At 39.0% G+C, this 26,774-nt stretch overlaps 1 long non-coding RNA gene across 8 annotated transcripts in view; it reads left to right on the forward strand.

The window, feature by feature from the left end:
* LOC119882794 overlaps positions 1-26,774 on the forward strand; it is a 104,111-nt gene that overhangs the window by 45,451 nt on the left and 31,886 nt on the right. For 6 of the 8 annotated variants that reach the window (XR_005440543.1, XR_005440542.1, XR_005440545.1 and 3 more), the window contains exon 3: positions 14,935-14,994. This is a non-coding gene — a long non-coding RNA (uncharacterized LOC119882794). The remainder of the gene's footprint in view (positions 1-14,934; positions 14,995-26,774) is intronic. The other 2 variants (XR_005440546.1, XR_005440549.1) reach the window with 1 other exon arrangement.

A 26,774-nucleotide genomic window follows, 5' to 3' on the forward strand; every position in this document is an offset into this window, starting at 1 on the left:
CTCCTGTGAGACAACACAGATGTATGAGATAGATGCAACTTTCAGACTTCAACAGCTCCCAACAGCCTCTCTCTGCTGTACTTCATATGCATGGAGCACTCATGTTTTTTTTGGAGTGTGTCTACATTTTGGTGTGTGTATACTGCGTGTGTGTGTTTGTGTGTTGCAATAATAGAACAAAGGATCCTTTTGTACAATAGGCCCGTGGCTTTAACGTCTCCTCCACAAACACAATGTGTGCTGCATGTATTTTCATGTATGCTCATGTGTGCTGCCCACATGTGTGTTTCCTCACTCAATGTTTATCAAGAGACACTTGAGCTTGAGTTCAGTGTGTTTGTGTCCCAGTGGAGTGTAGCTTTCGCCCCGGGCTAGGCTGACTTTAGGCCTCCTGCTTTTTGTCAGACCCCACTCGCCTTTCTCTCCTCTGGCTCTTCTGGCTAATGCTAATCCTTCTCCTGACAGCTCCTTTAAACAGCCACACCAGTGTTGTCATGAATGCAACATTTTCAATTTGATTCCAATAGTCAAAGATGCAAAAAGAAGGGATTGTTAAGAGCTAGCAGATCAAATGCCCAGTGTAAATTATAGACTCTCTTGAACGACAAAGAAAAGTAATCAGTAATGTCCACTTACTTTACTTGTGATTTGGCTCCTGGCACCAGTTTGGGTGGATTAGATCCATTTCAAACAGTATTGCTGTTTGCTGTCAGATTTTTATTCCATGGGCATGGGATAAAGTCAGCCTGTTAAAAATGTATATGAGGACTCACAGTGCACAGCATTTGTGCAAAATTGAGTTGCAAAATTGGGGGCGTTATATTAGGTATCCTGGAGCACTTCCAACATTGGGACTTATATTGAACCCTCCAGTTTGAATCATTTGTACAAAGATGAGCAACTGCAAAACATCAGAAAATGTTTTGTTCTTCCCTAAAATGTTTGAAATGACAGGAAACACCTAATCACAGTTAAACATTCAGCAGTAAATCACTTAATTTTCAGATTAAAGGTAAATTTTGGATGAATTTTGATGAACTATGGTGTAATATTTTGTTCCATTAAAAAAACTTTTAAACATTAAAACGGATGGTCATAACTAACTGGACATATATTGAATTATCCTGGGGTCTCCTGTGTTTTTGACTATTGAGGTAATAATTCACATAAAACTGCAAACTGAGGGAGGGGGATCATAACAGAACCAGCAGCTCCTCTTACTATGCAACTCTATATTATGCTTCAAGGCAAAGGAAGTTCGTTTGTATAGCACCTTTCAACAACAAGGCTATTGAAAATGCTGCACATAGAACTTGCATGTAAGTAACCATAGCAACTATACTGACGTCTTAGTTAAACAGTTAACCCTGAAACAGTGTTGCTCACCAAATGCATTGTGTTAAACCTTGAGGTCCAACAAACATGTTAAATGCATTTCCCTCCTCATGCCAAAGCCGATATTAAAGGTGCTTTGCTACATTTTCTGCCGCGTTACTACCGCCATCGTCAATTAGTGGTACAGCCTGAAATGTGTGTTGCGGCACTGCTTGCATGACACGGGAACAAAACGGGGACCCACTTGTAAAAACATGTAAAAAAAAAAGCTCTGCTCCTTCAAGGTAGTTCAATTCATTTCAATCCAACTTCACTTATCCCTGTAAGAGCAACTGTATGCTCAGTAGATAAGAAGCGAGAAAAATAATGTTAATCACAAAAGTTTTAAAATAATATCTAAGGAATTGGTAGTAGTAGATACATTAGTAAATAACTATAAATATGTAAACAACATGAGTTAATGAGGCCACACAAAATTATAGAAACACTTAAAAACATTTTTTTAAATCAAGCAAAAAGTAACAATACAAAGATAGATGACATGTATATTTTTCTTTACTCTGGTAAGTGGGCAGATAATACTCTTTGATGTGCGTTGATACACTAATTACTGTAATGGATTTGTCAGAGAAGCACCACTTGACCTTGCATCACGTCATTTCTTCTTCCTTGTCCATTATTTTCTTGTGTCTTTACACTTCATTGTGCATTAGGAATGTGATGCTAACAGCAGCAGTCAAGTGTCACAAGGCATGGGCTGATGTGTCTGTTACAGTCATCAATATTTTACCTATCCCCATCCACATCTATATGCTCTGATAAGTGACACAGGCATGGAATTTCATGTTGCAGGCACCTTTATTGAACGTATCAAGTGTTTACAGCACTTGACATTGAATTCAGTCTTTGTCGGCATTATCAAAATATTGATGCTTTGCGCTGAAAACTATAAACTGCACGTGCTCAACTTCACACACACACACACAGTATAGAGCCCATGTAATTCCATCGCCTGTGCCTGCCCATCCCTGTGTCCTGTGTTTGTTTGTGTTGTATCTGGTTCCCAGTGCCATATGCTACCCGTAGCCATTGGTATCGCACTCTGCGGCAGGCCCTCAGTAGCCTGCTGTTCTTAGGGCTCAGCTCTTCTTGTCTAAACAAAGACTGCACTGACAAACACAGCAAAGTATTAGAGTTCATGATGAAAGTTTCAGACCAGAGACTCACATATTGTTTTACTGATCCACTTTCTACACAGCTATGCACTTCCCTCACAGTAGCCCCAAGCGCTGCTGCAGCCATCAGCTATCAGGAAGAAAAGCTTCCTTTGAAATCAGCGTGCAGTGCTCCAATGCTGCAAAGCGTTAGCTATCCATTTTCTATAAAAATACAGTAGAGCACAACACATTTCCCCAACTATATAATTGTTTTTATTCATCTCACTAGATTGTTCAACGTCCTTGTTTGTGTATAATTACTGTAATAGATCACATGCTCAACCATCTTGACTTGGAAGAGAAGTTCCTAAGTGAGTCCTGTCAGTGTACCCAGCATTTCCTGCAGTACGATGGTCTTTTTAGAGAGAGATGTCCTGATGTTTCTGTGACATTATTTTTTACAGTTTTTTTCAATTACCTGAACTTAAGATACTTTATTGAAACTCTTAACACAGCAACACACCTACCTCACACAAGTAGCCAAATAGTAGATTTTCTGCTCAAAACCACATTTTGTTCTTTAAACACCAACTCTACATTTCAAAATGCAAAATAACATTCTCTACATACACAAACTCTATCAAAACACAGCAAAATCAGATCATTCTGTCAAAACTAAGGGATCAACATGTGTACAAATACGTTTACCTTCCTTCTGGGCCACTATGCTCCTCCTCCTATGAACACCGTCTAGCTCTGCCATCCCTACACAAAGCAATCTTAGTCCCGACTGTTCTTATCTGTAACATTACGATGGTGAAACAAACTACCACATGCCATTACATTGGTATTGGGTAAGCTTGTACGAAAAGAAAAACTTAGCATTTCAGAAATGGGTTAAATGACTGTGCATTTTGTAGAAACACAACACGTTCTCACATATTGACGCTTGGTAAAGGCCCTTTGCCATCACCTTTTAATGACCTGGGTACCCCTTTTGCATCATTTATTGATGTTAAGGGCTGTGCGCTGTCAAGTTAGCAACGCTTAGCAACAACAAATATACAACTTAAAGTACAGTTAGCAACAATTAATATGCAACGTCCGGTTACACTTTGAAACGGCATGTTATTAAAGTCGTGAAACGTTGCTGTTTGGTTAGGTTTAGGCACAAAAAGTACTTGGTTAAGGTTAGGAAAAGATCATGGTTTGGGTTAAAATAACTACGTACTTCAGTTAACTAACATCACTTACTTCAATTTCATCGGTCATCGGTGTTCCATATGTTGAGTGATCTTAACTCTCTTAACTTTATTATGGAAGTGTGCTGATATATAATAATGGATTATGCATTATCAGAGGAAGGGAATTTCCAACCACTTTTTTTTTTTTTTTTTACCACTGATGTTGGCTGAATTCAATATTTTTAACAAAATTAGAATTCAAAATAAATGGCAAAATACAAGATTTCAAATTATAATTATTGTAAAAAAATAATGACACAGGATATATACACTTAAATAATTGCAAATTGAATTGTAGTTAATTATTTTTAATTCATTATGAGTTCACAGTAACAACAAACTTGAAAGATTATGTGTTTGGAATTTTTTCCTTTAGTAAATAGTTAATAGTAGAGATGGAGAATGTCAGCAAAGGCCTGAAGTGAGAGACCATGGACATTGCAGGTATGCAAATTAACCACTAAGCCATCAGGGCATCCCAGTTGGAGGCCATGCTGTTTAAAACGGATGGTTATGCGTGTGATACAAAGTAAAAATTGAGTGAAGTCGGGTTAAGGTGCAAACCATGAACTGCAATATCCCTCCATGCTGACTTTTAGCTTGGGGACTTTTCTTGCATGTCATTCCCCATTTCTCTCACCCCTTCATTTCCTGTTAGCTCTCCACTATCCAACTATCAGGAAAGGCAACTAATGCCCCAAAAATATGTTTTAAAATAACCTGAAAGTCTGAGTCTGAAAGTGGATTTTCCTGCCCTCCACAACCAAAGACAAAACGTCAACAGACTATTTTCCTTTTATAATGAATATAATCAGTTTTGTTTTGTTGTGTTCCAGAAGTAAGAAAACTCAACATTCAAAATGCCCTTGCCATTTGTGACAATGAAACAACAAAAGTCCAGCTTGTTGGGTATGTTCGGTGTTTCGCTCCAGATATCTAGATAAAAAAGAGAGCAAATTTAATGGTTATGAATGAGACCAAGTACATTCGCTAAAAAAATTAGTGGCAGATTTTTTTCCTTGCTCACATGTGATCGTTGTTAACTTTGTTATAATCAGGTTTCAGTTTCTAACAGCGAGTGCTATGGTGGATGCTGACAAACCAGCTGTCTAAAACAGCTGGGACAGTAAACTCCAGGAACACGTGCCATTTTTCAGACAGACTGATGAAAGAAGTGCTGACTAATAGATTGCAGAGTTACAGGATCTAGTTTTTTTAATTTAAATACTGACATTTACATACAAGAGTTAAACATTTTTAAACTGTAATTATGCCAAAGAATATTATCTGGCATTTTTACAGGATAATGTGAACGTTCTACAAGAATTTGATCAGTCTAGCCATACTGTAGATTCACCCCTCCATGCACTAGTAATGTTAGACTTTTATTTCTGCAGTGGCAGTAGTGTCTGCTTAAAATATTGAACCTACTGCAATGAGAAGCACAAATGGTACTTTTAGACGATCCTGTGAGTTTATTGCATGTCACACTGTGTGAGATGGGTCTAATAAAATCTTGGTTAATCTGTGTGAGACTGTACAGTATCAATTTGGGGCATGTCAGATTGTGCTATGAGTGGCTGGTGAATCACACCGCTACGATGAAAGTAAGAAAATGTATATGAGACCAGAGGTCTGTGTCATCCCACTGTATGGTTTGAAAATTCCGCTCTGCAGATGTTTTCTTCTCTGCAGTGAGAGTCTGTGTATGTCTAAACTTTATTCAAAATCTTTTGCTTATAGGTCAGGCCGACCAATGGATTCTGTGTCATATCATAACAGTCTGATTTGTTGGTTCTATACATGGGTATTAATAATTATAACAGCAGTCACATTGTGAGAATTTGGTCCTAAATTTCTGACACTGTGAGCATTTTGTAGCAGGCTGTCTTCGGTCGCCAAAGATCCAAATCGGCCGTTGGTGGCTGTGAGCTCTACAACCAGTGTTTTGGATTGATGACCACATTTCCATTTCTCTCACGATTGTCTACTTTTGTCTCAAACAACCTAATATCGTACAGTGTAAAGGGGCCTATAGGCGTATTGTGGCTTAAAAAATATTATATGAGTTTGAAGCCACTGTAGGAATAAATTACAGTAAATTTAACATTTAAAAACAACCATGCTGCTTCCAGGAATTACTAAAGGCCAACATGGCTGCCAGATGCTGCATTACATCACCTGAAGGCCCTCCACATTAGATGCTTTGACATTGGTCTTTGGTAATGTCAAAACTATGTGTACAGAATAAATGAGTTAAATGTTTCCCTCCCCTTGACTTATTTGATTTGACTTGAAGACGTGATTGGCATAGCTTCTATTTTTGACTCCCTGTGAACATTTTTTTAATAAACATCCTTGGCAACTCTGACGATTGTCCTGAAACCAACCTGTAATCATTTAACGCACTGTACTTGTTTAGAAAAAAAAAAAGAAACTCCTTCACACTGCTGTCCTAGAAATTCTCTTTCAACTGCTGTTGTGTATTCTGTTTGAAGCCTGGGTTTGACAGCTTCATTTGTGAAGTGTCTCAATTAGGCAGAATATTTCTGCCGACATATCTCGACGCCCAGACTGTCTCACCAGAACATGAAAGCCCAGGCTTAAGGAAGTCATCACACACCTCGGCAGAAAGAGACAGACGCACACGCTCATGCATGCACACACACACACACACACATGCAAATACTAAAAATAGAGGCAGCTATCCTACTAACGCTGGTTAATGCTCCTCACCCCAGACAGTTGGATTTGCATATCTTTAATGTGCTTTTTTCCCTCTCTCCTTCCCTTCTCTGCATTTCTCCTTTCTCTCTCTCTGTCGTACTGGCTTGTATGAAACAGTCTGGTCTCTTATAGGAATTCTCAGGAGGGCTTGCAGTGCACATTGAGAGGGAGCTTTTTGTATCAAAAAAGCAAGAAAAACGCACGCTGAAAAGATTTCAACAATTGTGGTAATTAGAGATTTTGGCAAGGCGAGACAACCCCCCAACACCGACTACCCCACCTCTCACTCTCTCTCTGTCACTTACTTACTCACTCTGTCTCTCCACACTTTCTCTCTCTCTCTCTCTCTCTCTCTCTCTCTCTCATGTCTTTCAGGCCACTGTAATGGTCTCCATCTGGTCTGTGAGGGGGGAAAAGAAAGGTATTGAATCCCTGGGCTGTATAGGAGAGCCATCTGGGCCGGGCCACTCCCACAGCTCTGAGGCCACTTTTCAACTGTCCTAACCGACCAGCCAACAGGCCCACTGGCCCCGGCTACACGCCATGACCCCCAGTCAGTGGCAATAACAACAATAGGTCCTGGCCCGCTTATTCCATTAAGCCCATATGAGTCTTCCAATAAATAGTCAGCATTCCAGTCAGCTAGCATGCAGCTAGCATATGCCATATTGCAAAAAGCATGTTTGTGGAGCGCCAGTTGGGTTCCAGCCAATGTTCAGTGTGTTTATCAAGCTCAGGGGACGCATTTGTCTCCTTTCTCCCAGACCTGCTTCACTGGGATTGACAGATTTTATATCCAACCATGACCCTAACATTCTCTATCTATAACCTACAGCATTTGACTGGAAGAGCTTGCTGAGGTTACAGCCTGGAATGATACCAATATTACTTTATTAAAATACTTAAATTTTTACTCACTTTTGCATCAAGCAACTTAAAGCCACAATGGCAGGTCTTTGATGATGATTTAAAGGCTTTGGTTTCTGATCTGACAACCCAATAAACAGGATGACATCATTTATCAGTGCCTTTCAAAATGTTTGCAAATCAACCTTACAAAAATAAAGCCTGCTTTCTAACGTTACACTGCCTTGAGTCATTGTTGATGGTAAATCTAGTCTACTGAAGCAACAAATTCCTCAGTGTTTGCTATATTGGAAGAGAAAACTGAGTTCTCCTGCTCGCGGAGTCATGCAGCCAGTGCCTACATGTACCAGGATGCATTGTGCACGAGCTTCTGACGCCCACGGAGATATCTTTTTATATAGTCTATACTTTATATATATAGTCTATGGGAGATACAGATTATAATACTTATTAAGTAGCTTGTTATATTTTTTTATGTTCACAGCAGTGTGACCTTCACTGGCTCCCCGTGGCCTCCCGTATCAAAGTCACTAATGCTTGCATACAGAGTGACTACTGGGTCGGCATCTATCTACCTAAACTCCATAATACAAGCTTATGTTCCTTCTCAGCCACTGCGCTCCTCCAACGAACACTCTCTGGGTCTAGTATCTATTATTGCTTGTAGATTTCTTACTTTACTGATGCTCGTATGTTGTTCCTCAAACATAAGTCACTTTCATGTAAAGGAGTAAATGTAAATGTCATAAGAAAGAGAAGAAAGTTTTGCAAAAATCTTACATGGATTTTTCATTAATGAATCACTTTGATTCTAACTCAGTCTTTTTGTTGAGCTGACAACATCATGGTAATTAATGTTTTCTCACATAAAGTCTTCTTGCAGTGTTAATACACGGCTATAGGTCCAAATGTGTCTTCAACCAATATTCCAAATTCTGCAGCAGAAAATATTTATGCTCCATGGCTGTACAGACATCTGCAACACATGTCAAAACCGGCCAGTATCAAATCTTATTTAGAGGCAGATCAGATGAACTGCAGCCACCCATTTACATCTTTAGTCTTGGTAAATGCCACGGTAAATGGAAACGGAAATAAATTTTGCACCCCTGATGGTAGGGCTGGGTATCGTTCAAAGGTTTTCAGGTACAGATACTGTTTTCGACACCAACTTTATAAAATCCATTTTAAAAGAAGAAGTTAGTTACTTCAAAAGAGGAAGCGGGCCAAAGACCTGGGAGCAGCTGGAGAAAGAGTTTTTACTCTGTGCAGTTTACTCAACCTGGATAACTGGACTATAACGAAGAAACTGATTGGGCGATATAAAAATATTAATAACTGTGAAAAAGAACAAAAATAACAAACAGTATGCCAGCAACACACCATTGTCTAGTCTGCCTAGAAGATGCCCCACGCCTCGGCTCCAGGTTATCCATCCCCGTGACGGCAAGGATGCCCTTTAGCGTCGTTGTTCAACACCACAAGGAGTCCAAATTAAATAGCAGAAAACTACAAGTAGGGAGGTGGTCAGTGTGGTTGGATGGGTCAAACACTGGACTTCTTTCCACATTGAAACAAATAGTCTTTTTAACTTAACTTATGTAACTAACTTGCTTATTTTACCCCAAACCATGATCTTTTCCCAGACCTAACCAAGTAATTCAGGTGCCTAAACCTAACCAAACTGTGACCATTTCACAACGTTAATCATGTGCCGTTTCACAACATTAACCACATGTTTTATTTTATGCATATTTTATGACCACAGAGCCACTCATGTGCAAAAATTACACTAAAAGGATCCTGACTAAGCATCCACATGTGACGGGTGAGAAATTATTGGTCCTATAAGTCCTGTCTCTGGGCGCAAAGTAGTGTTTTTCCTGCATGCCTCTATGATGTGTAACATTAGATAGCCAATCACCAACATAATTAGATCTTGGTATAAGCATGCTGCATGCTTAGTGGCTCACTGACACTGATGAGATTTACTCCTTACGTGTCAAAAATTTGGTTCTGAATGACAAGGCACTTTTTGATATTTGACTTGTTAATATCGAAGCAATTTGGTCAGTGCCATAAAAGTAGTGAAGTTCGTTACCCAGCCCTAGCTGATTTTGCACTATTCTTGGTAAAATATGTGCACAATTTGAGAATTTTCAACTTTGGCAACCCCCAGTAGTAACTCTGACTGACAATGTGGCAATTATTCAAACTATCATATATAGCCTAATCATAAGGTACATGAGAGTGCCTGTACAAAAAGCAAACAAGAAGCCATCAGCAGCTTAATATACCATTGTTATTGAGTTATTACAGTGTTGTTGTGCTAGACTCTGGCCGTGGGCCGTGCCGTATTTCAGTTCAGACTCTCTGCACTTCAACAAAAATAGTACATATCGAGCTTGTGTTTCTATCAAGTAAGCAGACTCTCAAGATGAGGGTTTATAATAATATATACTAACGCTTGACCAGACCACTCAAATGATGTTGAACTAAACACATAACAGAATCTAAGGCCAGAGCCTCAGCTGTTTATTTATTAAATAACCCGCAGCAGTCGAAATGTCTGAAAATCTAAACACAGCTTGATTTCCTTAAGAGCCCTCCAAATATAAACAGTCCATCCTGTTAGAGCTAACTGTACACAGTATATTTATTCTTCCCATTTTAAATAAAGTTTCCTGCTGATCGGTTGGTCATAAGTAAATAATTTAAAATAAAGCTGTGTCCTGTATTTGTGGCAGCAGGTATCATCAGATTGAATCCATTCACATTTCCTAAGCATGCTGTGTTTACATTTTGGGGAGATGTGAGTTATTTGAGTGTGGCCCTACCCATCGAGGAAAACCTCCTCCAGAACCAAAGAACAAGAATCCCTGCTTTTGTAACAAAAATCTCTCCAGGATCAGGCAGATAAATAAATCTGACCATGCATATGCAGATCCTCTGTATCTTAATACGATTGAAAGAAGATTATTGTGAGAATGAGGACACTGATTATTCCAAATAATAAATATATTGTGATTTATACTGTGGCTTTTCTGAAGAGTGTTAATTATACAATACTTAAAGCTGACCTAAACAATATTTTTAATATCATGACAATGTATATCATGAAGCTACTGAGAATAATCACTTGACTCTGCAGTTCCCCTCAGCTCTACAAAGCCTTTAAACATATTTTAGCTCTTTATTTTGGTTTTCTGGCCTCACTATTCTCACCAGTCTCGTTTTGAGATGCTCAGCAGGCTGCGGCTTTCAGTGAAAAAGCTGCGATAAACCAGACAAAGTAAGGACTAGCTGATGGAGTATTTAGCAGCTTAAGAGCCCGATTTTTTTCTCAGGAATTGGTAGAGACCAAAACAAACATATAGCGAATATTTTATTTCACCTACATACATCACGTGGCCAGAAGAAAGATTCCAAATGAATGCTAATGTTACCAATAACAACAATACTAAAAACTGAACAATAATAATCGATTCTATATATTGTGATTTTAGTATTTAATGTTCATCTGGTGAAGAGTTCAAGCACTGACACCACTAGACCTGTTAAGTTAAATCATATCCACACCCCCATTATATTGATGGACTGGCTTATACCTGAATTTATTAAAATGCTGGTGCTGGCCAAATAAGGACTGCTGCAACCAAAACTTTAGAGAACTGAGGTCCTGCATTTCTAGCTGCTGTTTTACTCCCTTCTGTAAAGTGGCATGTGTTCCTGGGGTTTATCAGTGGTCCCCAACCTTTTTGGATTTTAACTCCTTAAACTCCCGTCATGTTTTACTTGCATGTAATACGTCGTCATACCTTTTGGTTTCTCCCTTATCCATGAAGTTCACGTTCATGTTTTCCAATTTTATCTTTTGAATTTAAATTTTTATCTCTTGAAACAATTTTGCTGTAATCTCTTCTGTCTAAAAAAACATATACTCTGTTCTTTCCTGTCCTGCTGTTGTCACAGCCATGTCTGAACTGGCTGAAGCCACTTGACTGTCTTTAGGTGTCAAGCTTGTGAACTTTGACCTGCAAATGTCTTGGGAAATCAGATTTTCTTTAAAATGACTGTCCTTATCAATACACAGAGTGGACTGCATGTCATACTGTGGAGCAAAGTTATTTTCCAACGTAATTCAGAACTTAAAAGGAGTACTATGATGCTGGTGTTGACCTCTAAGTACAGGCAGAGACCAATCTCTACTAATTAAGATAAGTATTGGACCATGAAGAACTCATATCTCTGGATTTGTTTGGCATTGCTGTATTAAACCTTACTGGTTCAGTTTTCACTTAATGCGAGTCAACTGATATATGGCTTTCCAACCTCTGAAATCTGCATTTTCCCTCCAGTTTCTCTTGGTTTTGTTATTTCAGACTTCAGCTCAAGGCTGACTGAGCACATTTAGCATGGGATCTGCCAGGAGAGTGATATTAGTACCTTTCAATTTTGCTCTTAGTGTTCGGGGGCTCTCATATGCATATCAGGAAAATGTATTGTAGCCTGTTTGCTGCGTTGATAAAATGTTGAACAAAAGAGATGGATATGCTATGACAGATAAGAAAATGTTGGGAATGGATCATGTAGGGTGGCATCAGCTGAGTAACTGCAAACGGTGATGCCTGTTTTTGAAGTCTTTGAAAGGAACATGAGAGGTCAAACATCATGAGTCATGTGACTTCAAAGGCTACCACTGGGATGTATTAATCAACTCTATAGCTCAGCATAAAATATGCATGAATTGAGTGTAGGTATGTACCCTGTATGTTCATTCCACACAGTTTGTTAGTCAGCGTTTCTCCCCATCTGTCTTTGCCTTTGGACTCTGTGTCCCGTGTTTTTGAGGTCGCCTCTGTCTGTCTGCGGTCAGTCTGTCCGTCTGTCACCCCTGACTTTCACTGTCTGTCTCACAACAGTCGTTCAAGCTATACAGCCGTTCAGCCAGTGGAAGAACGCTGGGCACGGTGCCAGCCAGCCGGGGCGCCAGTTGGGCAGTCCATCAGTAGCATTAAAGACATGTTATCCACCCGAGTGTATCCGCCTGGCTTAGAGCCCTGATCCCCTGTCCAAGCCCCCCATGCTGCCCCTTGACTCACAGAGTGCACAGAGTCCCCTTCTTGCTTTATCAGCATGGCACCCAGGCATCCAGCCTTCTGCTTTAGGTCGCTTAAAACACGTACACAAATAAATGAGGAGGCTGCTGGAAATAACTACTTTCTCATCTCCGGCCAAGCTGCACTGCTGGTCAGGTCATTGTCTTTAAAGGGACAGGGGGCAGGCTGGTGCTCGCCTCCACTCATTTTTATCTTAAAGAATACAATGTCAGCTAATTTAATTTAGGCCTCTTGCAATATAAAATAGATGAAAGCTTCCACGGAGGCGTAGAAGGACTGTTTGTTTCCTGTTATACTTAGCCAGATAATGGACTGGGTGCTTTTTTCATCACAGCTAAAAATATTGCTGTTGCTCTTTTGATTCTGAAGGATTCATACTTTGTCTTGACCTCATTCTATCTACTTTAATATAATGGTCACTGCTTTATGGATCTACTGTTATTATTGCTGTTGAATGGTTTGAAGTGTTGATGTGTCATTAAGCGGTCAGACCTGAAGCACACAGTAGCAGTCACTAACCTTGGACACACACATTTCTAGCCCTTTAGCTGCTCCATATTAGAATGACATTCACACTAAATTGCCATTTTGTTCCCACTCCATTATTTAGGACGCCTTTTCCATTAGCCTTCTAATCATTGTGTATGTGTGTGTCTGTGTGTGTCTGTCTGTGTTTGATTTTGCTCTGACTAATCACTACTGACTTAGGTATCCAGCCACTTATTTAATTTTCAGGATACACTGAGGCTATACGTCAGATAGAGTAGCCTAAAGTTAGCATAACATATTACAAACAATTACATTTGGTGTTCAGAATACATGTGGCCTATACCGACATTTACTGGTTAAGGTGTCCTGATATAGAAACATAATAAATAAGGCAGAGTCAAAGATTTCTAAAATGCAAAATTAGAGTTCCCTGCTGGAACTTTAGTAGCCAGACTTAGAGTCCAAAACGTACAGATATAACGGATACCAGACAAAAAACTGGAAGTGACTTGTATATTAACTTGCTAATGGAAGACAAAAGTTGTGGGAGCTCAATGAGGTTGTCTAGAGGACAGGTATGTCTTAGTGGGTCTAAAAGACCCATAAACACTCGCATGCAAAGACTAAAGACATTTAGTAGAGGCAGAAGGGGTAAAGGGAGTTGGAGCAGGTTTATCAAATTTAGGACAATGTTTTGTAGTTAGAAGGTAATGTTAGCAAACCAACTTCACTGTCAGGGAAAAATTTGCTTTGTGTCAAATCTGGGTGACAGCTAATTAATTTGCTAATGTTAACTAATTTGGTACTACTGTAGGCTACAAGCAAAATGTCAATATAGTTGTAGCGTCAAAATAAGAGACAGTGCTTGTGTTGTGCTGTTTATAGCCATAATTTAGCTAGCTTAGCTAACAATGACTGACATCGTGTGTAGCCATTTTTGGCTTACCTGCAAGAAAAGACCTGAACCATTTTTACACTATGACTGACTCTAACTGACCCACAAAATCTGTTTCGTGTAGCATCTTGAGACACTTGAAGTGGCCTTTGAATTGGCACTTCTCCTACATTTTGTGCTCAATCCCTAATCGTTGGCTCTATTAATGATGTTTCTATTGCTAGTGTCCCAAATGTTATAGTGGCACATCTTATAAATTACCTTTAACCCAAATTTAAATTTAGATAGTAAAACTTATTGGAAACTGTACATGTTTCATTACACATATGCAGTCTCTAAATTGTTGCGTATGTAAAGGTTTTCTATATCTTGGCCACAGAAAAGTGACAAAATGGGAATGGGTTTATGATGTATGCTTGTTTGCAGAAGACTAAAGTAAACATTTGAACCATGAACGACTACTTTTCACATTTCACAGTTGTGATGTGTAGCACCAAGATAAGTTCCCGCTTGATTTGAGCCAAAGCAACAAATTTTGGTGTGCAGAATAACATAAAACTTAAATCAGGGCTATAATGGAAAACAAGATTTGACCAAAACAAGATTCTACCATACAGCATGAACTTCTATATTCTCAATAACTAAGATGAATTTAATTCTTAATTATATACCTGACCCACAGCAGCTGTAGAAAGGCGAGCAGACCCTGTTTGGTACTTAAAGCACTGACAGGTTTCTCTGGTGCCATTACGGGTGGCAACTGAAGTAGCTTTGATGAAAGAATGACTGTAGGTCTGTTAAACCTGTTGAGAAAGGACTGAGCTAACAGCGCCAAGTGAATGGTGAGCTGGAGATCTGTACATAGATTGAAAGTAAAGTACTTCTAGAGAGCTCAAAGAATTTTAAAGGAACCATGGCCATCACGTTTGCCTTTCTTAATCATCTTCCTCTCTCATGTCTTATCTAATCTTCCTTCCATACACATATCATTGGATGTTACTGAGTCTCTGGATATTAAAATGCGTTGGGATATGGAAGTTAAAATCTTGTTTTTCATATACGATCTGCTGTGCTCTAACTACAGTTGTTTCTGTTCACAGCAGTAATCATGGAAGACCGCTGCTGAAGACTGAGGGCCTGTTAGGGCATACATACTAAACGTAAGGCAAACACCTCCTCCATATTAAATAGCTGTAAATCTCTTTGTTTGGCTTTTCATCTTAATTGCTGTTGCCTTTTGATGTGGATGTGACTGGAGAGTCCATCTTGACAACTCGCTTGCGTGATCCACCGTCACACGTAGGTGTTAAACCTTGAAAGTACAGTATTCATTGATTTTGAATACTGGCTCATACAAACATGTGAAAACCAATGGCTTTATTACTTAAAATGAACCACCCACACATCTTTCCAATAAAATGTTGGTTTCACAAAGATACAAGATTAAACCAGTCTTAAATCGCTCTTAGGCTGGTGTAATGTGGTGTAGCAATAAAGATTGATTTTAAGTCTAGAAAGTTAACCCTCCTATCCCAGGGTACATCTGTACCAAGAGTAACACTTGCTGACAATTGAAAAAAAAGTGGAAAACAGCTCAATTTGTGGGTTGCTAACAATTGTGTAGAGCAAGTAATAACAGGATACAATTTAACGGCACAGCAGTAGGGACTTGGAAATGTTATCTGTTATTGCTTTTCTCATTGCCAAATTTACATAGTAAAACATTCTTTTAAAGGTAAATTCTTCCTCAAGGCATATTGTTAGCTACAGTGTCTGGAGCTTAGCAGTTTGAAGCTTATGCTCATTCAACCATTGTTTTAGTTTGAAAAATGTTATTTTTTTCAGAGACTTTGGGGCAGATTCATCGTAGATAGTTCAAGATATTTCAGAAGTAGACGTTTGTGCAGTAGGTGAACAATGTTGTTGACTGAAAGTTTGTAGTCCCTGTATGCTACACATATAGAACATAAAAGATACAATATAGGCCGATGTACAGTTATATTTAAAAATCATAAAATGTGATTTTCTGGATTTTTGTTTTAGATTCCGTCTCTTACAGTTGAAGTGTACATATGATAAAAATTACAGACCTCTACATGCTTTGTAGGTAGGAAAACCTGCAAAATCAGCAGTGTATCAAAAATCAGCAGTGTATCAAATACGTGTTCTCCCCACTGTATACTTATTTAGATAAGGATGTGCGTAATTCTGGAGCTGCTCCTTTTTGGGGTCGATCACCGATTGCTGAAAGCAGTATCGGCCGATACCAATCACTGGGTCTATTTGAAGCCTTCTATTTATCATGTAGCATTATTTATTTTTTTAACTATTCCTAAAAACAATGTATTAAGTATTAAAATTAAGAGATGATAAAGTATCATGAAATGACAACTTATTGGGTAACATTCCACTCTCTTAGAGACTTAAACCATAACAGCCTTTGCCTGGTTACTGCGAACATCTTAATCAGGTTAACAAATATAGCTTTCCTGTGGAACAAACAGCATCTTTATAAATTTACTTCAACTATAACAACTGAAAAGATAAAGGAGCATGGGGCGGGGGTACCAGTGGTTCTCAAACTTTTTTATATCAAAGACCCCTTAACTGACACAAATTAGACCATGGACCCCAGTTTGATAAGATTTTGTCCCAGGATCAACCATCTGATTGGATATTGGGTTTTTAGATGTTTTATTACAGAAAATATATGAAACTCAATGACCAACATACATACGGTCACTGTGTTAATAATGGATGGAATTTTAGTGAAAATAAATGATTCTCCTTTTTGCCCCCTGGAACACTCTCAAGGACCCTTGGGGGTCCCCATTTTGAGAACCACTGGACTAGACAGTTGGTTGCAATTCACAACCTCACCGCTAGATGCCAATAAATCTTACACACTTAAATTTTAATCCAGAACTATTAACTATGCTACTGTAGGTTGTAGTCTTTACTCGCACATCATTAATTTTTCCAGTTCGCACGTATTTATTTTTAGGGTCACATGCCATTCTTCTTCTTTTTTTTATTGGGCAGTGCCGTTGACTTCCCATCACTGTTACAGCTGATGTATAACATACTGCAACCTGCTTTACCGGAGGGGAGTGTAGCAAACATTTCAAATGCGGCCAGCAAGTTTTTAATAAATTTTTGGAAAGGTTAACATTACGGGAGATTTACTGGAAAATATTTAAATGGGAGGATACCAGGAGAGAACGGTAAAATACGGGAGAATCCCAGGAAAAACGGGAGGGTTGAGAGGAGTAGAGAGATGGAGAGTCGAGCCGCTGTTGCCGTAAGAAAAACTTGATCTATCTAAAGTTTGTTAGATGTAAGCCATAATTAATGTCTATCTTTTGTCCATCTTGAAACCAGCCTAAGACCTTGGTTTGCCATGGGTGTGAAACGCCTAAGGCTGCAACTTCTCTCTTTTAATCTGCTCTGAAGAGGTAGAAAAAGTTCTCAATACAAACAAAGCACTCTGATGCCACGTGACCTGGTCTGTGTGTGTGTGTGTGTGTGTGTGTGGTTATGTGTATATGTGTGTGTGGCCCACAGGTGCTGTACAGTACAAAGATTTCTCGTCTCATGCAAATGGCATTCCCTGAGAGAAAGCACAAAAGCAGTGCGGTGGGGGGGCATTAAGAGCCCACGCCCTCTTGGGGAGTAATAAGGATCCAGTATTAGTCCCTTTTAAAACATTAAACCATCCACGCAGAAGCTGGATGAACGCAAGAATTAGAGAAGTGAGAGATGGAGGAGACAATTAAAACTAAAATACTTTTCAAACTTTTCAAGTTTACAAGTCCACTATTTTGAGATTTCCTACTGAATACTTTCCATTTGCATGTCTTGTTTTATTTGTAGCTTTTACAGTACAAGTGTATGAAAACTTCTGAAAGAAGAAATAACACATTCTTCCTCTTACAAATTAGAAGTTGAATTCACTAGCATTGAAATTCATCCTTACTCATTTCAGTTTATTCAGTGGTTTTGCTGCTACAGCCTCACTTGGTCTGGTATGACAAGTAGCTTATTCTGGTTAACGTTAGATGAATATTGCTGTATAATGGACATTAATGAGTCATTCCAATAACTTTATGACACTTCGCCCTTTGTGCTACTGTTACAGTAAGGTGTTTATATTTAGTACAATACCAGAATTGTCACCTAATCATAAGTTACACTGTCTCACTTTAAAGTTGCATAGGTATTGCAGGCCAATTGTATCATTATCAGTTTAGAAACACAATGGCAGAAAGTCAGGAAATCTTTGTCTCATATCATATTGTTTGTAATATATGTAAAGGATATGTGGGTATAGCTAATGGATGGATAATACAAAAAGAAACATCTTTTTGTATTATGTTCTTGAAATATAGCTTTGGCAGCAGGACTAAAGGCAACTAAACCAGTAAAACCACCCAGATTGGGTAAGAAGATGAGTCATATGTTAAGGGTTTGACTGTTTATGAGACGTTTTAGGATTTCACTCTAAAGTTCTGTTTTGTCATATCCCGGGTACCAAAAGAACTTCATGGCTGTCCGAGAAAACAAAAGCATTTGTCATTTGTTCAAACGTCTATGTTTACCAGACAAGGACCTGGCCATCTGAGTGGTGATTCTTCTGTCTGTCACGAACAAAGCCAGTTTTGGTATCCTTTTAACTAACCTTAACCAAATTGGTTTCTATGCCTACATCAAACCCCCTTTTAACCATCATTTACATATCGTGTGTTTTGTCATTCAGTTTGGAGGACTTGTTGAAAACTTCCTACCAATAACCATACAACAGACTTTTTACCTTTTTACTGGTTCTCATCTGTGTCCTTTTACCAAAACCATGTTAAAGAGAGAACAATGCCCACTTCCTCTCTGTGTGTGTTTAGTCTTCATGAGGGAGAGAAAAGTGAAAGACAATGTGTATTCTATAATATCTCACTTTGACCTCCACTGTTGCCTTTGCCTTGCGCATTTGTCACTCTGAACAGTCTCTTACAACACGCCTTTTTCAGGTCAATAGAATTCACATATAATTGTCATCAACAATGTAATAACCTTTACCATCATTCATTTGACAGCCAATGGTTCTCAAGTGCCGTGCATTCAGTGAATACATGCTTCTTCAATACAGCACTTTCTATGGAACTTCATGTGTTCAGTACTTTATGGGCAGGGCCGGAATTTATCTCTGGTTTTTAGAGAACTTTATTCCTGCATTCTTCAGGATTTTATGCGAGAACATCACAAATATGTATATATATTTTTTTTTATTACGAAATAATTAATTTCTAACTTGATTTCGTAAACTTCAAAACTAGAATCAACGTTCTAGCTCTCCTCAACAAAAGTAATCACCTCAGTGGAGCCCTTGAGTACAGTAAATAAATTGGAGTTTTAGTAGCCTAGTGGCTGTCCGGACCATGCAACTGTGATTTAAATGTAAATAGATCACTGATGAAATAAAATTTGGACCCACCATTTTGCTGGAGTCAGGCTAGACACATGGAATAGAACGATACTGCCTATAGCCAAAATCAACAATTATCAAGAAAATAAAACTCTACAGTTCATTTCACTAACAATTGTATATTAAAAGATCACTGCAGAAACTCACTCATTAACTCACACAAGTTCATTATGTTCTAATGTGGAGTGTGTGATTGATTGACATTGCCACTCATATTTAAATGCCACTGCCCCACCCCCATATGGGCCAGAACCACACACCACACACTGTGGGCCAGTCAATCAAGCCACATACCAATTGATATGCAGTTTTTTGCCTATTTTTTAATACTATGTGTATACTATTGGCCCACTTGTCCAGCGGCCCACTGGGGAAACTCCCAGTACTCCCGAAGGCCAGTCAGCCTTTGACCACGGGGGATTCTTCCTCCATCAGTCCTTGCCAAACACCTCTCCATGGTATTGTTTGTGGTGAGTGTGGCAACAATCAGGGGTAGAAATCACTGTTTTACTTGAGGGCTTGAAAACCTGGAGGAAGTCATAGACACACTGTTCCTCCTCTTCCTTCCTGTCTCTGCTTTCTCACCCGTTATCATCTGTCTATGAAATAATGTGCAAGACAATGTTCCCATATGGCTAAATGCACAAGAGGACTCAAGCACTTTGCATGATAAATGATTCGCAGTTAGAGAAGTACTGCTCTCCAGTGATATATTGAGTTTCTATTATAAAGGGCTGATATCGATCTTTTATGAAAAGTGTGTATGATCCAGTCAGCGTTGTCCACTTTTGAAATGATAGGTGTAATGCAGCTTCATTGATTACATATTTATTGTAGAATTGATTACTGTTTGTCTATAGGATCAGAATGATGCATTGCATCAGTTAGTGATAGAACTGATGCATCCCTTGACCAGATTCCCCGGGCTTCCCCTGTAGATGCAATACTGAAGCCAAAGCAGCTTCTTTACAGAGGTTGGCTGCGTACAACTTTATAAGAACAAGGTTTTTTTTTTACCTTAAATGAAAACTATACAATACTAATACATTCTTTAGTGAAAACAACATGTTTTTGTGGGTTTGACAACATTTCAAATAAACATTGGTATCAAAACCCCAGATTCTACTTCAGATAGGGCATGTGCACAGGGATAAACCCAATAACTAAAGCTACAGAGAGCAAAGCCTATACAAAATAAAACCTCTTGTCAGGTCAGCCAGGTTAATGCTATTATGCATGAATATACTATAAGCAGTAGTCATAGCAGCTAAAAGAAAATGTATTCCTCTACTTTCAGCCAAAGTATTAAAGGAAAACAACAATTTATCACAATTTGGGGTTTATTAATGTAGCTCTGGCCATCAGATCTATCAGTTATAATAACATTGTACTCTCCAAAATGATCAATCCTACTGCCAGATAAAAGCACCAATAATTCTGCAAAATTAGGTTTCCATTCAATGACACACTCAATTGCTTTTGTCATGTTCAGTGGCAAATTTTCTCTTTCCACAGTATCTGTGCATGGCAATGACAGTATGGTTAGCGCTCAGTGTGGTTATGGAAAATAAACTATGGCTAAGGTATGGGTAAGGTTGTTGGGTAAGGTTGTTGGGTAAGGGGTGGTGATGGTGCAATGGATAAGACTATGCCTTTGGTGTGAGAGACCCAGGTTCAATCCTCCACTGTGCCTTATCCACCATTGTGTCCCTGATCAAGACATGACATGAATAGCAATTGTAAGTCGCTTTGGATAAAAGCATCAGCTAAATGAATAACTGTAAGGTCAGGGAAAAATCACCACAAAATGTCCTTTACCACTGCCCCATTCTTACTTTCTGCTTCACTACATAAAAAACACACTTCTGTCTCTACTGAAAGTTGGCACTGGACATAAATCCTGAGGTGTGGAATCACCCAATTTGAATGCAATTCTTGAAGATATAGAGGAAATTGCTTCGGTCTGAGACACATTTCAAGGTAAACCGAAACTGCACTCGTGATGCTGCTAAAAACTGTGAGATTCAATGATTATGGCAATTTTTGTAAGTCACAGAATTCGATCTATAAACTGTGATGGATGTTTGTAAGACAGTTGGGATAATAATTTTACCGATAGCCTTTGTTTGATTACTTACCTGGAGGGTTTTTTACAACCTTTATTTTTGTCTGACTACTCATGTTTCTTGCCCCGTTGAAGCTATATCTTGTTTACCATGTTGCAAGGTCTCAGAATAAAAATAAGATATCCCAAATTCCCAGGAAGTCTCTCCATCTTTGCATTACTCCATACCTGCATTGCTCCTGCATTGCTATATATATATATATACATACAGCCTTCTGCTCTGCCTACATCTGGAGCCTCTGCTGAGCCACTGAGCCACCTTGTAAAATTCCTGGCATGCTTCTTCTCTGAGCCAGGCATCCTCAGGAATAAATCTCAGCATAAAATACACTGTGTCCTCACACAACCTATGCACATAGTTATAGTCTAAGACATACACTGAATGCTTTGAACTTATATTAGCCAGTATTTTTCCATGCTGAACAAAAAGAGCAGTTGTGTTTCATGATATGCTAGCTTTGTTGTCTTAAGTGGGTGTTTATTAAAGGCTGCAAAGAGTAATAGGGGGTGTGGTGATGGAGCAGTGGATGACACATGCCTTTAGTGTGAGAGACCTGAGTTGAAATCCACTGTGAGACCAATGTGTCCCTGAGCAAGATACTTAACCCCTAGTTAGAAGGAGTAATACCAGGATTACAGAATTTATTCCAAAAATAAAAGTCAAATAAAAGCCGGGTCAAATGTGCTGGGGTGTGGTCGCCCACAAATAAGCAAAGTTGGATAAATGAAGTACCACAAGATGGCAATAGATATTTGATGGACTGTATGGGAACTGTGCAAGCCATTGAATTTTCCACAACCTGGTCCTGACACAACAAAAGTCTTGTTTAGAAAGGAAGGGATTCTGTCAATTGAAACACTAGAGGTCTTATAGTGATAGGAAGTGTTGAGATGTAACTTGTCATTACAAGTGTTTGTAATGACAGCATAATGCAGGAAAAAAAAAGAATATGTTAACAGGGCAAGTGGCTTCATGCCAAAATATACTTATCAAACAGAAGAAGATTTGACTCAAATCTCACTGTATTAAGCTAAAGGCTAGGAAGGCCATTCACAGAGACTTTTCCCATTATAACGAAGTTTATAATTAATAATGCACTATTAAGAGTGAAATTGTGATTTAACAACTTCACTGATAATATTTTCACCCGGAAAGGTAATTGTTGCGTGACGAAAATCATGTGGTAGGCTGTATGTGTAAATACAGGATTTGTAACACAGGAACACAGACAGAGAGCAATATTTTATTCCCTGTCCTTTGGAGATTGCAGGTCATCAAGCAAAATAAGCAACACAGATTTCTTGAGCAGTTCATCTTTGTGGCATTCTCCCACCTCTGCAGCCTGTTGCACCAGTCGCGTTTAAATTCAAACTTAGCCTAGTTATAACATAGTTATTATTAAAATAAAAGTGGTTGGACCATGGAGATTAGTTACAATATAGCTCTACATAACAACTACATAGTTGCAATGGCCCAGGGTAGGGGTAAATCATAAAATGTCAGAGCTTTGTACTCACTAAGTTGTCATTAGTTGCATGTCAGTTTCCAAGACAGTAATCCAGTAGAGACTTAGTTTATTGATATGATATTTCAATTTTGATCTAGCTTACTATGATGTATTACGATGCCAAGTGGCTCATGCCAGCCAGAAAGCTAATGCACAGAGTAACCATGGCCACTTGCCTTAGTTACGACTTTACATCTAAACAAGTTAAGTCATGCCCCGATGAGTTATGGTGCGACCAATTTTAGTAGCTGATTTAGTTACAAACTAGCTAATATAGTTATTGAGCTTCTAGCGTCGACTGTACACGTTGGTGCAACCTAGTGCAGGTCTTTCTTCAGGCTTCTGTGTATGTTAATAAACGGTGCATCATGAAGACACGTTTCTACTATGCCGTACATTTGGTCACAGTTTGGGTTCTTTATAAAACTCTCAAGGATGAGTTTGTAAAGGATCAATCAGACGCTGCTGTCTTGATTTTCTTAGCAAATGATATTTCAGAAACCACTGAGATAAAGATTACTTTTGTAAAATCAACTGAAATGACTATGAACTAGTTTGTTTGTTTTAAACAAACCTCAGTTTTAGGCCTCTATTTTCATGGAGGCTCTCCATTTCTCAAGACTTTATAGTCATGCTCTTCTGTGATTGGCACAGCTGTTACAGAGCTATGTGACAAGTAATGTAACTGGCTGAGAAGATTATGAATCACTGTGCCTAATTACCCAAAATAGCAGGGGAGCTTGGAGGCACCAACGCAGTCCATGTGCCCAAGACCTACCACTTCACACAGTCACTGTGCTTGTGCCATTAAAAAAGAGTACCTAGCCTTAAAGTCAAACATAATGTTCCAGCTAGCTGCCACCTGACTGGTTGCGGGATTCTGTGTGCTAAAGCAATACCAAACCACCAAATGTCTGCTAGTTGAATTCAGAACACACAGTACACACTATTTGTACAATAGCTATTGGTAGCAAACCAGGTGAACTAGAGTCACATTTAGTGCCACGGCTAGTGAGTAAAGAACATGAAATGTCCTTGAACTGGGGTGACTTATATCTCAGCCCATTATCCTAGGGTTTATTTTCACATTGGGTTATTCTGCTCCTTGCAATATATGTCCAACGCCAATATTCAGTGACAATTCAGGAAGACATATGCCCTCTATGTAGCAAGGTAGAAAGTAAGGATGTGAAGGTCAGGGTGGAGGGTGGTTGTGTATCAAGGTTGATTTTGGACTGTTGAAAGTGACAAAAAAAAAAAAGATGCCATTGGACACAATCTGCAATCGCCCAATATCGATCTTCTTGTCTGGAGATGGGGTTCTATATCTGCAAACTGGAGAGTGGCAATGACAGAGAAAAAAGAAAAAAGCCAATCAGACGCTGCTGATAGCCCCAGCCCCAGTGACAACCTCAGCTTGGTTCCATCAGCTTTAGCAAACCTTGGTGCAAGAAACCTAGCATCTACTTAAAGTACAGTCCAGATAAGACATAGAAACAGGCAGGAATTGCCCCATACATCCAGAATCATACCCACCACAGTGGAAAGAGCTCCTTGGCATTCACATTGATCGTTTTGTGGAACATTTGCATGCAAGGATCGCCTCCTTTCCTGAAAGGCTATTCTCCAGTATACTTCTTGGGCTTGAAATAATCCCAGTTCCTCATTTCTGACAATCACACATTTTTATTTGTATTTCTCTGTCTGGGCCAATGCCAGACTCTCACTGGCTCACTAGATTTTATGTCTGCTAACTTATAGTCACATTGTACTTTCCGATTAATTCCAATGCCACTGATGGCTGATGGTGTTTTTCTATTTTCTACTATGAGATGCATTTAAAGTGCTATTATGATCTGGGGTTCAACAGTAAATCAGCATGCTTTTGAACTCATTTTGGGTTTGGGGAATGCTTTTAGTAGACGGATCTAAAGGAACAAACATATCTCAGCTCAAAACATAAGGTTCAACAAAGGCATCAATTTTCTCTCATGTATTCATCTCACAGCTCAGCAGCAGCACCCAGACAGTGTCTGACAAATACATGATAGGTAAGGAGTGGTTGGGGGGCTGCAGAGTAATGACTGGCAGACAGCCAGGTTGTCAGCTCACAGTGGCTGTCCTTCATGGGGGACTGGCAAATGAAAATGACAGGAAGAGAGGATAGAAGGAGGAAGAGGGAAAGACAAAAAGAAGGCCAGAAAGAGGACAGGGTTGCTGTAAGTACCCCAAAGGATGCAGGTCAAATACAGAACTTAACTGACTAACTAATTTGTTTGCCTTTCTTTTGGTCTAGTTTGTGTTTGTAAAATGTATGCTCTGAAAAATACATTTCTCATGTGGGCGGAGCTCAGTTGGAACACTTTTGTGCTCCAACAGAATTTAGTAACATTTGAATCACAGTCCGATCCAGAGTTGTTGAGTTGTTTACCTAGCTATATTGCCAGTCCACTCTCAGTCAAATTTGGTTACACCACACCCATATTTAGCCAGTACAGTGACTTTAAAATTATGCATAGAATGTTTAATTTGGCACTGAAAAAAACCCTGAAACTAAAAAAGAACACAAACATTTGTTTTGGAAAAATGTGTATAACATGTGAGAAATTATTGCTGAAATTGAAAATAGGAGTCTTTCTCTCGTCCTTTTTGGTCGATCCAAGTACCAGTACCGTAACTGCTTGAATAGATGCGCATCAGAATCCAAGTGGCTGGCTTGACCAATCTTCTGACATGAGCGTACAGCTATGGTGTTCACATAGGGCATAAACAGGGCTTGACATTAACTTTTTTACTCACTAGCCAATGTGGCTAGTGGTTTTCCAAAGTTACTAGCCATGCAGCATTTTCACTAGCCACATTTTTGTTGTTGGAAAATTACATCTTCATCATGATTCAAGCTGACTATGGCGTGCTGAAATTGGCATGCTAAAATGTATATATAAATAAATATTAGCATTAGCTCTGATAAGGTTGTGTGTAAGGTCCTTTTTTTGAAAACATGTAGTCTATCAAGATAAACAAATAAAACAGTAGCTTCTTATTGTGTATAATGAAAGTACTGTGTCTGGTGTAAAAGATGAATTGACAAGAAAAAAACTAAACTGAAAAAAACCATCAGAAACACCTTTTATTTTTTATTTTAACAGCAGTGAATACTGTAATATAGAAAAAGTATCTGCATTAGAAACAAAGAACAAAGAATAAATTATTTTGTCTAAGAAAAAATCCACAATTAAGGCAACAGGATTAAAACTTTATGTAGGCCTATATCAGTTTTGGGCACTTTCTTTGCATCTGCATTTCCTCAGAGCTTTACCTGGATTTATGTTTATCATCTTGAAGCTCTGGAGTAAGTAAGTAACTGGAGATCACCTGAAACAAGGTCTTTATTTCCAAGATTATTCCCATACAAACGCATCTCCTGCTTTCCTACATGGCATGAATAGTTTTATTTAAAAATAGACCAAACTCTGGAAAGGTAGTTGTGATATGACGATATGATGTGACATAAGGGCAGCCCTACTAGTAGTAACACCGTGTCCCGTAATCATCAATAATCTGTAATTTACCAGCACTTTCCTCCTGCCTTTGCTCTTCCTCTTGTTCTCTTGTGCATTTGTTCTCCACACTGCTCGGCCACGACTGTTAATATGTGTGATCGCATGCATGCGTGTGATGACAGAGATCATACCATCAGGTTAAAAGCAGGTGGGAGGCTTAGGGTCAACAGGTCTGAGGGACTGTGGCTGTCCTGTGACAGATTCAACTTTAATCTTCTCTTTGACAAAAGTCTGGATGTCACATTTGGCGAGTGCACCCTGGCGTGGC

The sequence above is a fragment of the Micropterus salmoides genome, unplaced genomic scaffold (genome assembly GCF_014851395.1).
Source record: "Micropterus salmoides isolate LMB-PRFRI ecotype aquatic unplaced genomic scaffold, ASM1485139v1 Ms_hic_scaffold_3, whole genome shotgun sequence".
Lineage (NCBI taxonomy): Eukaryota > Metazoa > Chordata > Actinopteri > Centrarchiformes > Centrarchidae > Micropterus > Micropterus salmoides.